The sequence below is a fragment of the Chrysemys picta genome, chromosome 8, assembly GCF_011386835.1.
Source record: "Chrysemys picta bellii isolate R12L10 chromosome 8, ASM1138683v2, whole genome shotgun sequence".
NCBI lineage: Eukaryota > Metazoa > Chordata > Testudines > Emydidae > Chrysemys > Chrysemys picta.
The window spans coordinates 15,982,328-15,998,504 of record NC_088798.1 but is presented as its reverse complement, the minus strand read 5'-3'; the positions used below and the strand labels follow the sequence as shown (position 1 = coordinate 15,998,504).

Genomic DNA, 16,177 nt, shown 5'->3' with positions numbered 1-16,177 from the left:
AACTCTACAGAAAGTTATTGTAGTTACATAATATACAGATAAGCAATATATGATGCCTAACTCTGAGGTTATGTTATTTTGTTTATGATGGAATAGAATGGGAAAGCCGAGTTATCCATTCTCATTATCAGCAGAATGTTCTTTTTTTCCTGTTCTTATCCAAGTAACGTATCTCTCCGATCAAAGGAAGTCAATCCATCTAAACAGCATAATTTCTAACAGAAGCTTTTACTAAAGACCAGGATTCTTTTTTGTCCACTTTCCCACCACAGATTCTGAATGGATTGAAGGATAAAACTATCTTAAAGCAATACATGCTAAGCCCTTTGGGTTTTTCCATTTGAAACCATATATTGGAATTGTTATAGCCTGTAATGCTTTCAGCCCTGCTCACCGTAAGCAGAAATGCATTCCCATTAATCAAAGGAAAAGCTGAGTAAAGTGGTATGAGCTGCAATCCCATTCAAGAAAATTAAAAGGCAGTATGATTATTAAAAGGCAGTTCTGCTAAATGTTTTCTGATGGAGGGAGAATTGGGACACACTATACAGTGTCCAGTGACTTTGCCAAAAATATGACACCAGGAAACACAATAAATGAATGTATAAATAGGAATTTGTTCCGAAGGGGGTAGTCATAAATCACTAAGCAAGGTACAAAATGTTTCCTTTTTGGTGATGCTTAAAATGTGATCTACCTTCAATTAAAAAAATCAGATTTTTCTTTTTTAGTTGCATTAAAATGATATCAAAACTGGAAGGATAATTTTTCCCCTGGGCGAAATGCTATGCAGGATGTAACGCTCCACACTAAACATCAACCCAGATAACAAGCTTTGCAAAGGGGAGAGATTTGTTGAAGAGTGCAAACCAGCAGTTTGTTGGAGTAAGAGGTTATTAATCATATAACATTTAGGAATCTCTGAGATGGTGAAGTTCTGGCCTTGTATCAGCGATGCACTCTAATAAATTGGATTGCATCAATAGGAATAGTTACGGTGCTTGCTTAAGGTCCTGGGGGGAGAGGAGTCCTGTGTTTCTTCGTCACTGTTTAGATCTAGAAAGACTTTTTCCTTCATGAAGCAATTGGTTTTAAAACTAGAGCTGGTCTTATAATTTGTGGACAACTGCCTGCAGAATTGAGGCCTTCCTGTCTGTTCTCTCTCTGAAGGGTTAATCCATCATACTGAGGGATGAGGGGGTTCCCTTTGTTTCCTGAGGGGACTTCTCCATCAGTAGCTGCATGAGGGTAGGAAGCTGCAGTAGCAACTACTTAGAAGCTGAAGTCAGGAAAGTTTGAAATGGACATAATATGTAAATTAACAGGCAGTAAGTAACCACTGGAATTTATCAGGGGAAGTTGGTGGATTCTCCATCACTTGGAGTCTTTTGAATAAGATAAGATACTTTTCCAAAAGACATGATTTAGCTCAACCATTAGTAAATTAGATTATCATAATGGTCTCTTCTGGCCTTAAAAGGTGTTAACACCCCCATCCACGGGGCCCTTCATAGCCTCCCCTATCATGCGGATGCTGGCCTTAAGCTCCCCAGTGTCAGCTTCTTCCATAAATGTCAACCTTGCTTCCTTCTTTCATGCGCCTGTTAATCCATAAAGCCACGACACTCTGTCCTTCAAATCCCTTCTCATATCCAACTTCTACTGCGACAGCTCCAAGAAATTAGCCATCCAGTTGTGGTTAGGTTGAGGGACAGGCATGGCTGGTGATATGCAATCTGTGATTTTTTTTTTATATGGTTTGGAACCACTGAGCTTTGCAATAACTATCTCTTATGTATCCATGTGATATTAGTTTTATGACCCTCAACTGCCCATTCCTATTCCTTCCTATTGTTTGTCACACTCACTTTTGTCCTGTTTCAAATTAGATTGTAAATTTATCTAGGGATGGACTGTGTCCTGCCATCTCTTGGTACAGTTCCTAACACCATGGGGTCCAGATCTTAATTTAGGCCTTTGGACTCTACCACAATGCCCCAGGGTCATCATAGACTCAGCCTGGATAGGGAAGGAGCAGCAACATATTGCAGTGTCCCATTAGGCCACAAAGAATCCACCTAAGCCATGCAGGGGCATGGAAGGAGTGTCACCCACTCCTCTCATCCCTGCCCTGGGGTCAAGTAATTGTAGTGGAGACACCCCTCCCCCACCTGACAACTCAGGAGGATTTGAGACAAGCAAGGCCTCCTGACTCTTCTACAGGACTAGGAGAGAATGAGGCCACACGAATGGTAGACTAAGTCCCCCAGTCCTTTCACAAGTCCACGAGTGAGAGGAGGAGGAAGACAGTTTTAGGAGAGGAGGCACCACTAGTGCTTCCCTGGGCTGGGAGGGAGAAGAGCAGTGGTGTCATGGAGACCAGTCTCCCAGTCCTGTCATCCTTCCACAAGCCCAAGAGGAGGTAACAGGGGCCTGGTGTAGGGCCAAGAGGGAGAAGAGGAGCCCCTTTCTTGGTTCCTGCTCAGAAGTGCTTGCTATCAGCAGCCGTCCCCTAGGGACTCAGTGACTACTGTAGTCATTTTTAACTTAAAAATGGGAAATTGATTCAAAATACATTTGTAGAGTGTTCATTACATCTGAGCTGCAATCCAAGTTTCACATAGGAGCGGGCTTTAGAGATGATTTACAAATTCCTGTTATCAGGGATTTAATATGGGAAAGGCATACTCAACCCATAGGTCACAGGCATATTATTCTGAGACCAAATTGTTAGTTTCCTCACTGGGTCCCTAAACCGATAATATGTACTATGTGATTCAGTCACTAAAGATGCTTAGAAAATGTTGGTGACTGTACAGATCTGAAACATTTTTGAAGTTAATCTCTCATTCTCATCCAGCACAAGTGATTCAGTCCCATCTCAGCTGCAGATGAGAAGTTAGCCCTGGTTGCTGAGCTGGCTGGTGGAAGTACATCAGGGAGAGAGGCCAAGATTTCCAAAAGCGATAGTGGAAGTAGAAACAGTTGCCGGGTTGGAGGCTTACAGGGTATTTTTGTTCAATGTGGCCTTCAGATTGACCAACACATGGTAATGAACAATTACTGACAATGTTGCCATTCTACTGTTCTTTCATATAGTGTTTTGAATCTATATGACATAGGAAAAACAACCAAATGCATTGTCAAACTTTTCTCCTGCTGATGCTGGTAGAACTGTGCATCTAACCAGTGCCCCAGGCCCTGAATACATAACACCTGTGGCTCAGCAGCTAATTCTTCTGTGTATCTATGTGAATCTCATCCAATCCTGGCATGTCTTCTGCCTCATTAATATCTGTATGGTTGATCTGCTTCCTTGCCAGAGATCATTCCGTCGGTAACTAATCCGCTTTCCAATGACAGGTTAGTCACTCTATCAAATCAAGAAATCTGTCACCATTGTTTCCGTTCTCCCACTACTTTCTGTGTACTACACACTTTCAGCCACACCATTAAAACTCATCAAATAAGCATCTGTGAGATAATGGCCGCAATGCATTTTATGCTACGTTTCCAATAAATGAAGAGGTTTCTTTCTCCCAATTATTCACCCAGTTTAAAGCTGGGCAAATAGGGGAAAATCATTCAAAATATTTTGTTTGAAAAATGTTGCCTGTATATTCACGAATACTCACAAATTATTTGTCCAGCTCTATAAACAATATTAACAAAAATAATCATAGAAGATAGCTCTTCCTGTTCACTTCAAGACCCCTCAAAGAGAAGTGTTATCTAACTGATGGCAGTTCATCAAATAGCTATAAATAATATATAAATAAAACAGAAAATATTGATATGAAAATTCTGGAATTAACAAGAGAGGCTCTGTATCATGGCTCAGTAATTGCTCTTTATTGCTTACCAGTCCCATCCCTTGTTTGTACATTACGGGCCGAGGACCATAGGCATTTGCAGACCCTGCGCTTAGAAGACTGCTCTTTCCTCCAGTGCTAATCTTCTTAAAAGGGGTAGGGAGTATGGGAACAGCCCTACATTTACCCCTCCCTCCACAGTGGCCAATGGAGCTGGCTGGGTATGGAAAAAGGAGCACACTTCATCATCCCAAGGGATGATGCAGATTGTGCCTTCCCCTTGGAATTCTGGAAGGTGTCATGACTCCTAATGTGCTCTCTTGGGGCAGTTTTGGCCCTATTTCCCTTCCCACCTGCCAGGCTCTGGCTAAATGGTCTGCAATCCATCCCTGTATAGTTTGAGCTTTGGGTGGGGGGGGGCATTGTTTTCATACCTGCCGGTAAAGTGTCTACCTATCATAGAGGTGTTATCAAAATGAATAATCCATAATCATTATGTGTTCGATCTTCTGCCAATGCAGGACTGTTCCATACAATACATTCTCATATTTTATTCGGTCTAATTTTGTGTGCCAAGTCAAAGGATTTCTTCCACTTTCCTTGAGAGAATCTTCTACAGCCTAATACATCTCAATGTCAGAAAGGTTTTCATGATATTCCATCTCAGTGTTCCTTGTCTATCTCATCCCATTAATCCCAGTGTGCCCCTTTGAACATTTTCTCTCTTCATCCCCAAATGCCTTTAAGTCCACTTTATTATGTTAATGGGTAAACAAGAATATGGCTGTGTGCTTTGCCTGCCTTGGTTTGAATCTTGCATTGAGCTTTAATTAACAGGTTTTAAACCAATTATTTTGGCAGCTGTTTCCTTGTCCAGAAATCCAGCTCTCTCATTGTATAGCTTTTTCAGAGAAAGGGAGTTATTAATCCTTCAGAAGTTGCCAGGGATTCGCTCCATTGCATCTCAGGATGAGTGAAATGACTCGTCTAACATTAGAATCCCCTCTGTACCCTTGTCTCAAATTTAAATGGAACTCTTTGGGGGTTTTTTTTAGAGTCACATTTTATCTTGTTATCTTTATATTCTCATCTTTCTTTGTACTTTTGGGTTCTGTCTGGGAGTAGAAGTTAGAGCTGCAAAATGTGGTCCTGATCCTCTAAACACTCATGCATGTGGTTATCTTTATGTGCACAAGTAGTTTCACTGCAGTAAATATAGCTATCCATTTGTATTAAGTGAAGTACATGTGTTTCCAAGGCATTGAGTCTACAGAAGGAAGACCTGTCTGTGCAGGATATCCCAGCCTGACCTAAATCAGAAAACACTGGGACTCTCATGAGAAGGACTTTTGAACGAGATTTCAGTACGTGCAGTCTGATGTTGGGTGGCAATCTTCTGAACCGTTTGAAGTTTGCCGGTCTCTATGGCTTATAATAGCCAAGGATGTTTACTTTATTCTCCGTCATATTTGTTCTTTTTTGTTACACCTTCAAGAAAGTAATGAACTTCAGGAAGGCAGAGTAAATTGTGGCAGAGTATTTAGCTTTGTTGCCCCACTAGCTCTCCCAATAGTTTAGCTTGAAACCAAACAGTTACCCATCTGTGATCCAGTCACATGGCATTGTTTTTTGTTCTGCAGCTGGGTGACCAGTTGGAATCTGATTATACTAGTTCCTCTTCTGCTCAAAACAAATTTCTTTTTTGCCATAAAACAAAATTTCTTTTCTTGATTAAAAAATACCTTGGCAACAGGTCTGAAATCTGACTTGTGTAAACATTTTTGCAAACCAAACAGCCACATGAATATTCATGATGAGTGAATAATAAACTAGTTTCTAAATCAGTGAACTATTCACAAGCAGTTTATTTCTGGTGTTTTCCCATCAGAAATATTCAGGTACAATTAAAATAACTGAGAGGTGCAGTGAATTAGGCACTGAAGTTTGAATACCTTATAAGTTGTTTTCGGTGAGTGCATCATCTGTTTTTAAACCTGTAGAAAAGTACCACAGAATGCTCTTGTACCATACTGCTGCCGTTGTACTCCGTGGAGTCACTCGGTAAAAACGTTCTCATTACAGGACAGTCAACAGAACATTCTGCAAATATGCCTTGGCTCTGGCATTTGTCCCTCCGCCTCCTTGGTATAAAACTGTCCAAATCTACTGATTTTTCTGGGAGTTTTCTTAAAAAATAAATAAATAAATAAATAAAAAAGTAACTTACAGTTTAAGAGGAAGGCTGATGGCATGAGATTTTGAGTTGGGTGGAATGGGGTATAACATGTTGCTTTATATACTGGCTGGTCAAGTTAAATTGCTTTATTGTGCAGGAGGATTGTTATGCTGCACTCATTCCAACTGAACTGTAAATTTAGCTAATTGCCAGGGCACCTAGAGCTTGCGTATATGCCTCCCCACCAAATTAATACCTACAATGTTGTAAAGCTTTGTTTCCTCAGCTGGTGATTGGAAATATGAAACGCAACAAAAATAAAACTTCATTTCATACAGATCAGGATCTCAGAGCCAATTACATTAGCCAGAGCAGGACTGTAATATACTGGCACAGTTTATCCCAAAGGCCGTGCCATGAGAGGATCTTTGTCTTTGATCGCTGAGCTTCACATGAGTAAAGTGAACTCTGCATTGGGAGTTAGGGAAACCCTTCCTGACAGGGACTATCAATTCCTCTTTTAAAAGGACAGTATATAAAACACCACTGCTGTCAAAAAACAGTTAGATTTGTTTTGAAGCTGATCATCGTAGGGCCAGTTTTTCACACAGGTGTAAATCAGGAATAACTCCTTTAAAGCCAATACAGTTATACTCATGTAAAACCGGTGTGAGGTCAGTACTTGGCCCATTATTTAAAGATACTCTTAGGGAGCTAGAGCTGGTTTCCTTAGACTAAAGGGCCTGGCTGCACTGATGGGGACTGGACAGTGTCTGAGTAGGGCCTGAGAGCTTGTCTGTCTTTTTTTATTTACAATCTTGATGATAAGAAAATTCAGTTGGCTGCTGGGATTTTCTATGAAATTCCCTGTGTGCTTGTTCCAGCTCCAACACGTGTCTCTCTCTCATGTATCCAGCAGGGCTGCAGGGACCATCGGGGTTTCTCCTACAGTCACTCCCTACACGGCTGCCAGAAGCCGCTATGATGCTGGCACTGTGGGCAGAGAGACTTTCCCATACTCCACTTTCAGTGCTCTCCAAAGTGTGGAGATGATGAGGGAGGTGAAGGAAGTGGCTGGCTTTGCTGGGTGTGTGTGTGTGAGAGAGAAACCGAGTTTGGGAACAGACGGAAGGATAGGGGCTCTGAAGGAAAGCCCTTCAGCTCCTCCTTCCTCGTCAGTATCTTGTAGATTCCAGTGTCGGTCAGTTTTACCACATCAGCGTTAGCAGTGTCCTCTAGTGGATAGGGTACTGGACTGGGACTCTGCTCTATCCCACTCTTCTTCTTCCTTCCTCCTGCGTGACCTCGAATCAGTCCTTCTACCACTCTCTTTCCCCGCCTGTCCTTTGACTATTTGCATTATGAGCTCTTTAGGGCATGGATTGTCTCTCACTATGTAGTGGGGCCTTTGTGTCATCAGGGGTTATTATAATAGCTATAATTCATGCTAATTATGCACACAGACATACTTGTCTATCTCATTGAAACGTGTCATGGCAAGACTATTATAAATGCATATACTTTATCATTTTAGTAAGATTTGATATATATTGTCCTGGAAACATGTCATGGTTGGGCCTATTCTCTTTTGCTTTGATAAAAATGGGGCCCAGTTGTAAAAAGAAATGATTGCGCTACAGGGCAGTCCTCAGGGAATAGTGTTACACAGTTTCACCGAAAACAGCTTATCCCTTTGTTTTCTTTGGTTTGTTTTTGAGACCACACTAAAATGTCTCAGAAAATAATATCTCTGCTATAGAATTCTATAGAAGATTTTTTTAAACTGTTCTAGCAGGTTTAGCATTTGCTGTTAAATTGTCTAGATTTTTAGTGTAATTTCAGTAGAACCCTATCCTATTTCCTCAAACCATATTACTTTGAGTTTTTTAAATTCTGTTGGTAAATCTCAGTAGAAAGATTTGACATGTTTCCCTACAAATTTGCAGTGCAGCCTGAGTTTTTCACCTCCTTGGCTTTGCATTCAGTAGGTCAATGGATATCCTATTTGTCATTACTCTTTAATTACCATGGAACCTCTAATCCAGGCCACAAATTCCTCACTGCCCATACTGCTTTTTTCTTCAGAATGCGTATCTAATAGCAACCAATGGCTTTTCCTATTTTCTCACTTGGAATCTGTTTTGGGAGCTTGGAATTGCTATCTAACTGAATCAGTAACATCTGTGACTACGGGGCAGCTTGAGTGGGAATAGTTAGAGGGTTAGACAGATTTCCTGCATTTTAAGGCTCTTTTCCTCTGAAGAGATTGCTTTGGGACAATTACATTTAATGCCTATTTCTTTCTTTCTTTCTTTCTCTCTCTCTCCCCCCTCCCAAGTTGTTTGGTTTTAAGAAGTAAAGTGACTTTAAGGAACCATACCAGCATTTTGAAAAGTTTCAGTTTCAAACACATGAAAAGAAAAGTCTGAAGGGATTCCTAGAGCTGTATTGCAGCTTGCAGGTATGGCTTTGATTTTCCTTTTGGCAGGCTTTTGCCATTCACTCTTTCATTGTCCTTCCAAGAAACACTGCTGGGTGCCTAAAGACCACTATGCTTTTTACATTTGGCAAGAGCAGATAACACTAATGCTACAGTTTGTGCTTTGAAAGATTAGAAGCAATATTTATTCCTTACAGGACTTTCAAACTTCCTCAAGCTAACTTGAAATCCATTTTAGAAAATGTTTAAATACTAATACTATTTTTTTTTTAAATCAGTACGTACTGCAACTGTTATTTGAAGCAAATGGGGGTAAATTAAAGCAAGAACAGCTTTTAAAAACTTATTAAATGCTTTGTGAAGCTTTCTCTAGGTTATGGAAAGGAATGTCCTGTCCTAGAATAACTGGTGTCTTTACAAAACAGCTGAAAGTTCTGGCAAGGAATGATGATGCTTTAAAATGGCAGATTTTATTGTTTAGAATTTTCTCTCTCTTTTTGGTGGCAAGTGACCCCATTGCTAGTTCAGTAGACAACAAAAATATCATTCTCCTGGTTTATGAGGCTGCAGATAAATTATTCATACTACTAATGAGAAATCTGAATTATCATGCAAACTGATGGCAGTTTTAAAGACTTGCACTACTTAGTCAACATTTCTCCCACACCTGCATGCTTCAGGCAATCAGGTGTTTAAAATTACACACACACATTTACCCAGCCCCCTGCAAGTATTGTTCTTAACAATGGAGTCCTGTGGATATTTTATCTGTGTGTGTGTGTGTGTGTGTGAATTTCCCTCCTAAACTAATTAGTGTAAGGGGAAAGGGGAATCTAATAGGACTCTGTTAATTAGCAGCAGGGTATCCCATACCTTGGCTTATATTAATTTTCAATGACAAGGTCCAGGTGCATTTTTATCTTGGCATTATGTGAATGTTAGGATTTAAGGTCTTTTAATCCCCCCCCCCCCCACACACACACACTTCTGCTATGGGCCTGATGTTACTTTAGAAAGAGTCTCTATCAGAAAATCTCAAAGTAAAGGAAGCTGTTGCTGGAGCTAAGAACTACATGAATTGAAAGGACTGATTATGTTTATATTACATGTTCTCCTGTGGAAAAAATCAAGCCCCCTAGCTAGTGGGGAAAGAAAGGTCACTGGAGCTAAAGAAACAACTGACTCAGTGTCTTAATTCTAAAGGAAATGAGCCCTTTGGAGATTAGAAGGATTTTCTGATCTAGTTCAGTGAAAGGCATGTAATGAAGAAAATAAGCTTTTTCTACAATGTTAGAGAATAAAGCAGAGAACCAGAAGGATTGAGGGTTGAAAGGCAAATGAGATTTCCAGTTACTTTTGTCTTTACATTTGCAGATGCTATAGATAAGATGTTGGGGGTGATTGTTTGCTATTTATATTACCATAGCACCTATGAGCCCCAGTTATGGACCAGAACCCCCTGGGATAGGCCTTGTACAAATGCAGAAAAAAGGCAGTCTCTGCCCCAAAGACCTTACAATCTAAGTATGAGACAATAACAGGTAAATACAGACAGATGGGAAGAACAAAGAAACAGGGAGATAATATTGCTCGGCACAATAGGCAGCGGTCTCAGCACACCAGCAGCCTAACTGTTGTCAAGTTTTTTTTGTAGGAATTACAGCAAAGAAGAGTTTGAAGGAGGAGCAGGGCTGGCTCCAGGTTTTTTGCCACCCCAAGCCAAAAAAAAAAAGAAAGCCGGAGTGCCGCTGCTGAAGCAAAAGAAAAAAAAAGCCAGAGTGCTGCGGCCGAAGCAAAGTGCCGCCCCAAAGGGCCAGAATGCCGCCCCTTGAAAGGTGCTGCCTCAAGCACATACTTGCAACACTGGTGCCTAGAGCCGGCCCTGAGGAGGAGGATAAAGGTATCTTTGTGGAACGTTTATGGAGAGCTCCTCCCAAGTGTGTGGAACTGTATGGGAGAAATCATGAGGGTGCTTGTTTGAAAATTTAACAAGGGGGTGATGGAAGCTGGTATCATGGACCCGATTGGAGATGGGAGTTGATCACTCAATAGTAAACGAGAGATGATAGGTAGTTAATGTTTAATGATTCATGTTATGTCATTCTCCTTGTATCTCATTCGGACTGCAATTTAAAAAAACAACAACAGTAGGCACTTGAAATATTACAAATAAGATTCCTGGTGCATATGTCATTCTCATGTAGTAAAGAATTTTCCCATCAAGGTCTGAGGCCTAGAAAACTCTTGCCATTTATAACATCTTCAGGTCTCCTTCTCACATGGCCACCTTGCCAATATTCCAATGTGAGAGAGATGATGTAGAAGGCCTACGGTCTCAAAAGATGTGAGCCTTTTAGAAGATGTGAGCCTACAGAAGACGAGAGCCTTTTACAACTCCTAGCTTCAGGAGCTGGTCCTTTAGCCCAAGCAATACAAATTTGTGCTTTTAGTTCTGGATGTCCCTAGTTCAGTCCCTGATGTTGACCAAGATGATGGTGGTCATACTAGATTAGCAAGAGATAAAGAAGACCAGCCATAGCTGGAGGAATTTCACACTATAGTAGTGTATACATGGCATACTTCTATGCAACATTACAATATCATACAGCAGATAACAAAAGTAACCATTTTTCAAAACTGAATCACTCTTGGCTCAAATTGCAAAATACAAATAGCAAAATACATTTCTTGGTTCAGTCCTTTAATAGACACACACAGCAAAGATTGGGACATCAGAAATAAATTAAGAAAGGGCAAATTTGAAAATAGATATTGGGGCTGATAATTTTTCCTTTCTTTTTCTCTCTTACCTGTTTAGGACCCAGTTCAGCACTTAAGCATGTGTTTAACTCCCACTGCAGTAGGTGCTTAAGTGCTTTGCTGAAATTCAGGGCTTTAGCTTTTTGGCTCAGCCTGACTCTTGCTTTATGCTTGTATGTTGGCTAACACAATGAGATCACAGTCTTGATGGGACTTCTAAGTGCTCCCCTGATAAGACTGCAACCTAAATACAGTAAATGTATGCAAAACGGTAAGTGACTGCTCAAATGTGAAATCAAAAACCAAACAGGTATGGTTCCTTGGTATCCACTCCCAGTCAGTAGCCATAGGTGCTCCTGGGACTCTACCAACTTTCAGGGAGGAATGTCCCGAGCCCCAGAGTAGATCATAGACCTGAAAAGTTCCCAGCATTGGGTCCAGAGGAAGAGGGGAACTGGTACATCAAAGGTAGCTCCCTCTTCCTGCCCCATGCCACTTCCTCATATAGAGAGTCTCCCCCCTGTGTAGAACTGGCAGGGTAATGAAATTTTATGCTGATAGTTTATCATGAGTTTTAAAAATTATCAGGATTTTTAAAATTTTAAAACATAGCTCGCTGTTAAGATTTATTCCTTTGAGGACTACTCAGCATGTGTTGCACAAACTACTTATGGCACTAATAAGTCAATGTGTTACCAAGATGTTTAGCCATTATAATTGCAGCCACATGTCCTTTTTACAAATAGTCCAGACTTAATTGCATCATTTTTAGAAGGATTTATGTGGACCTCTTTAATTCAAAATTAGTACATGGACAAATGAAGTGCAAACTATTTTCCAGCACTGAATCTTGTAATGCTCAGGAGAATAAAGGTATAGCAACACATTCCAAATCTGATACAACAAGCAATTGGCCTGGTTTGTAATATATCATTTATGAAAATTAGTCTTTACTGGTTTTAAAAATGTAGGGAAAAACTTAGTAAATAAACTGTAAGTTGAACTAAAAAACCCTCCTATTAAAGCAAACTAAATTGTACAAATATCTGCATATTATTATAATTAATAAAATGAAGGATGGGGAAATCATACATCTATCTTGCTATTTAATAAATGCTGAAAGTTAATATATTATGTGTGCGTTACAGATTACATCTGTGTATAATGTGTAAATATGTAATGTTGAGAAAACACTAAAGCTACATCTACCCTACACACCAGTGTTGGCGGTGTGTAGTGTATGGATAGCCAAGCTGCAGTGAAAAGCAAGTTGCATCCATACTACATTGTGTAGCTACACCTGTCAGTGAAACACTCCAGCAGAGGGGAAATGTTTCGGCAGCTCCCCACTGCCAGAGCCTTTTACTGGGCTATCTGTGCTGGGGGTGTTATGCTGCTGAAAGAAGTGTGCATTGTAGACCTACTTTAAGGTATTTTTAGTGTGTTTTTAAAAACATAAGTTAATTTAAGAACATAAGTGGCCACACTGGGCCAGACCAGTGGTCCATCTATCCTAGTATCCTGTCCTCTGACAGTGGCTAATGCCAGATGCCTCAAAGGGAATTAACAGAACAGGGCAATCATCAAGCAATCTATCCCCTATTGTCCTGTCCCAGAATCTGGTAGTCAGTGGCTTAGGGGCACTCAGAGCATGGGGTTGCATCCCTGACCATCTTGGCTAATTGCCACTGGTGTACCGATCCTCCATGAACTTATCTAATTATTTTTTTGAGCCCTGTTATAGTCTTGGCCTTCACAACATCCTCTGGCAAAGAGTTCCACAGGTTGACTGTGTGTTGTGCAAAGAGAAATTTCCTTTTGTTTGTTTTAAACCTGCTGCCTGTTAATTTCATTGGGTGACCTCTGGTTCTTGTGCTATGTGAAGGAGTAAATAACACGTCCTTATTTGCTTTTATAGACATCTATCATATCCCCCCTTAGTCGTCTTTTTTCCAAGATGAACGGTCTGTCTTTTTAATCTCTCCTCATATGGAAGCTGTTCCATACCTTTAATCATTTTTGTTGTCCTTCTCTGTACCTTTTCCAATTCTAATGTATCTTTTTTGAGATGCAGTGACCAGAACTGCACACAGTATTCAAGATGTGGGTGTACCATGGATTTATATAGTGGCATTATATTTTCTGTCTTATTATCTATCCCTTTCCTAATGGTTCCTAACATTTTCTTGGCTTTTTTGACTGCTGCTGCACATTGAACAGATATTTTCAGAGAACTATCCACAATGACTCTAAGATCTCTTTCTTGAGTGGTAACAGCTAATTTCAACCCCATTATTTTGTATGTATAGTAAGGATTATGTTTTTCAATATGCATTATTTTGCATTTAGCAACTTTGAATTTCATCTGCCATTTTGTTGCCCAGTCACCCTGTTTAATGAGATCCCTTTGTATCTCTTTGTAGTCTGCTTTGGACTTCGCTATCTTGAGTAATTTTGCATCATCTGCAAACTTTGCCACCTCACTGTTTACCCCCTTTTCCAGATCATTTATGAATATGCTGAATAGGACTGGTCCCAGTACTGGTCCCTGGGGAACACTGCTATTTGCTTCTCTCTATTCTGAAAACTGACCATTTTTCCTATTCTTTGTTTCCTGTCCTTTAACCAGTTTCTGATCCATGAGAGGACCTTCCCTCTTATTCCATGACTGCTTATTTTGCCTAAGAGCCTTTGGTGAGGGATCTTGTCAAAGGTCTTCTGAAAGCTCAAGTACTCTACATCCACTGGATCACCTTTGTCCACATGTTCATTGACCCCCCTCAAAGCATTCTAATAGATTCGTGAGGCATGATTTCCCTTTACGAAAGCAGTGTTGACTTTTCACCAACAAATTGTGTTCATCTATGTGTCTGATAATTCTGTTCTTTATTATAGTTTCAACCAACTTGCCTGGTACTGAAGTTAGGCTTACTGGCCTGTAGTTGCCAGGATCATCTCTGGAGCCTTTTAAAAAAAAATTGACATCACATTAACTATCCTCCAGTCATCTGGTATGGAAGCTGATTTAAGTGATAGGTTACATACCACAGTTAGTAGATCTGCAATTTCGTATTTGAGTTCCTTTAGAACTCTTAGGTGCATACCATCTGGTCCTGGTGACTTATTACTGTTTGTTTGTTTAATTTATAATAATTGCTTTGAAGTTTGAAATGTACTTGACTTCAGTGGGATTACCCACATGCTTAAAATTAAGCACATGCATAAATCTTTGTGAGATTGGAATCTAAAAGCCTAATCCTGAATATATTGCATGAAATCCTGGCTCCGTTAAAGTTAATGGAAAAATTTCCATTGACTTGAATAGGGCCAGAATCTCATTGATTTACTATTGAGAGTAGTGCTTACTACAGTGAGTAATCTCATTGATTTCAATGGGTGCACTCATGGTAGTAAGTACATTATGGGTGGAAGCCAGGAAAAAGCCTATGCATCACTTAAGTGATGAAAATGGGGTTTAAATGGGATTTAATCAGTGCATAGGCTTGTTCGTCCTGTCTGGGGATGAATTTCACTCATGCATTTTGCACAGACCTAACTTTTCCTCTGTCAAATGGAAAAATAATTTCCTTTAGTAGCGACTTCTTAATGGAAGCATGTACAGCTGAAATGAAGGGACATTGCCAACTTTGAAGGCCTTTTTTTTTAACTGAAGACTCAAAACACACATTAAATTAAATACAACTTCCTAGTAAGCTTGCATGTTTGTATGATAGATCTTGGCATGAACTAGAAAACAGGATTTTGTTAATAAAATACATGAACACAGAAAACAGGCTTTGTTAAACCTCCACAGCTCTGAGATTTAATTGCTTGGAAAAAAATTTCTTTGCACTTGCCAGTGGGCTACAGTTTCGAATGTGGTCTCTGAATTGCTCATATACTTACCCAATGTACATGTGCGAAAATGGCTTTGAACATGCCAAAAGTTGCATGGGGCAAAATTGCAGGCATGAATTTCAGTCTGGGTTGAGGCTGTCACAAAATGATGCAGTGTGGAGGGTGGCTTTACCATTTCTTTCTGTTTAGGACTTCAGTCCAGTAATTCATGCTTTTGTAACCTCAAGACTACATTACTATAATGCTCGCTTTGTGGTGCTGCACATAGAAGCTTCAGTTGGTTTAGAATTTGGTGACTCATTTCTTGAATGGGGGTGGGTACTAATGAGCATATAACACCAACGCTCCTTAGTCTGCACTAGCTATGTGTTGTTTCCAAGTGCAGTTCAAGGTGGTGTTATGATGTGTGAAGTCCCATATCTGAGAGAGTCTATTAAAATGGTTATGATCTGCTGTACCACTCCTGCTGGCAGTTCCAACATCTGAACTCAGAAAATGGCGGTGGGGTGTTCTCAGTAGAAAGCCTAACATTTCTCCACTGGATCACAAGAGCCAGAGGTTACTGATCTTTGGGGCACAACATAAGATGTCTTGTCAAGCTTTGAGTGGCCCCCTGAATTATTTTGGGGTCAGGACATGAACATTTACTTAGAGATCCTTTTTAGAATTTTATGAATTTTAGTTTGTAAATCAAAGAAAGGATGCCCCGATGGCTAAGGCAATTAGCACTGTTGATATGGTGTCTCTTTGTAACTCTCTTTGTCTTTAAGTTACTTTAAGTTACACAGTGGGTTCAGTAATAGTTAGGAATAGAATCAAGGAGGCTTGAGTCCTAGACTGATGCTATAACCACTAGCTCACACTATAATTAACAAAGCTTAGCACTTATCTAGGACTTTTAAGCACTTTATGAAAATGGTTATGCATTATTAGCCCCACTTTGTATGGAGGTACATGACACAGATGGTTTGTCTGAGTGTACTCAGAATGAAGATGGGAACTGAAGTGTAGTATTTTTAGAGCTGTCTACATGGGGACACGCCATGAAGTTAATCCAAATTAATGAAAAGATGTGATTTACTACTGGATTAGTTAAACTGCATTAAACTCTTATGTGAACACACTCATTTA

At 40.1% G+C, this 16,177-nt stretch overlaps 1 pseudogene; it reads left to right on the top strand.

Moving 5' to 3' along the window:
- LOC101938957 (FRAS1-related extracellular matrix protein 1-like) overlaps positions 1 to 16,177 on the top strand; it is a 152,145-nt pseudogene that overhangs the window by 47,450 nt on the left and 88,518 nt on the right.